This window comes from Lissotriton helveticus, chromosome 6 (genome assembly GCF_964261635.1).
Source record: "Lissotriton helveticus chromosome 6, aLisHel1.1, whole genome shotgun sequence".
In the NCBI taxonomy this organism is placed as follows: domain Eukaryota; kingdom Metazoa; phylum Chordata; class Amphibia; order Caudata; family Salamandridae; genus Lissotriton; species Lissotriton helveticus.
The window spans coordinates 563,188,113-563,189,699 of NC_136067.1; the positions used below are offsets into that span (position 1 = coordinate 563,188,113).

General features: G+C 56.1%; 1 pseudogene; it reads left to right on the plus strand.

Moving 5' to 3' along the window:
- Positions 1–1,143: 1,143 nt before the first annotated feature.
- Positions 1,144–1,262, plus strand: LOC144764115 (5S ribosomal RNA; annotated as a pseudogene).
- Positions 1,263–1,587: the final 325 nt, after the last annotated feature.

Genomic DNA, 1,587 nt, shown 5'->3' on the forward strand with positions numbered 1-1,587 from the left:
CAGCCTTTTGCGGCTGGTGCGCTGGCTTCAGCTCTCCTTCGGGTTGAGGGGCGTATCTTCCTGGGTCCTGGCTGGGTAGAAGATGCGCTGGAGTGCTTCCCTGCAAAGATTTGCCTGCCCAGCCCTGGTGTCATTCCTGATGGTATGCTTGGGCTGAGGGAGGGAGGGGCCTTGTTCCTGTCTTCCTGCCTCCTGGCTCCCCTCCCGGGGAGTACCGAATAGCAGTGGCTGTTTTTTCCCTTCTTTTGCTGGTGGACTTGCCTCATCTGTACAGGGGAGTATGTTTTGGTGCTTACTCGGTCCCTCCGTGGGTTTGTGCATCAGCTACAGACTGCGCATTGCGCCTTTAGAACACTCTGTGGTTGCTGCTTTCTGTTTTGTGCTGTCTGCTGAGCTCAGTTTGCGCATTGTTTCTTCAAAAGGGCCACCTTCTGCAGAGCCTGTTCACCTGGAGCTTGGAGATGCAAGAATCTTGCTTGGAACTTGATGTCTGGACCATCCAGGAATTTCCGATGGAGTTGCTTCGGCCGGGAGCCTTGATTTTCGCTCTGGCTGCGAGTTAGAGGTGGTGCGTGGACGGCCGCCCTTCTGGCTATGACACCTGCTGGTGTAAGTGTTTTTCCTGGACTCTGGGCTGCTGTTTGACAGGCTGGCTGACTGGCACTGTATCAGGCAGCTTGCCTCTTCGGTGCTGTCTGCAGTCTCCCTGTTCCTGGTTACGGTAGGCTAATTGGCAGGGTCCCTGTCTTCCCTCACTGCAGTTGTGCTCCCCTTGCTTCTCTGGGGCTGCCTGCCTCATCTTTTGGATGTGGCTTTCCTCCTGGTTTGCTCTGGTGGGTGCTGGAGGTAGTGTTGTCATTGGGGCTGCCGTCACCTGTGCTCTGGGTCCTTTTGCAGTGCTATGTGGTCGGGGTTTCTCCTGCTGCGTCCCTCAATCTGGTGCCTGCTTCTGCCAGTTGAATGTTACCCTGTGCTGCGCTTTGTCCCTTCAGGTCCTGTTCATGCTGTTTCCTTTTCCCTTTCTTTGGAGTGCGGGCATCTGGGGTCTGCCTCTGGTTGTCCGTTGGGGGCCGTGGTGTCCCATCCCCCTCACCACCTGGCTGTTGCCTGAGGGTTGGCAACAGCCTTGCAACAGCCTTGCAAGCCTTCAGCCATACCACCCTGAATGCACCTGATCTCCTCTGATCTCAGAAGTTAAGCAGGGTTGTGCCTGGTTAGTACCTGGATGGGTAACCACCTGGGTTCACCAGGTGCTGTAGCTCCTGGGCCTACTCTTGTCTGCTGTTCTCTTCGCAGGCGTGGTTCTCATCTGGTTTGGTGCCTGCTTTTTCTGCTTGCTTTTGCTGGGTTTTCTTTGGCTGGTGTTGGGTTTGGGTTTTTGTTGTCTTCCCCGGTTGCCCAAGCACTCCTCCTTCATTGGCCCTTCTTGTGGCCTGTGGTCTTTCCACCCTGTTTCCCCGTCTGGCCTTGTTCTTGCCTGTGTGGGACTGGTGTTCTATGCTTCTGGGTTGGCACGTCTGGGGTTGTCTCCGGTCGCTTCTGGTCTGCCAGCTGGTGGCTGGTTTGGCTTGGCCTCCGACTGTGCCT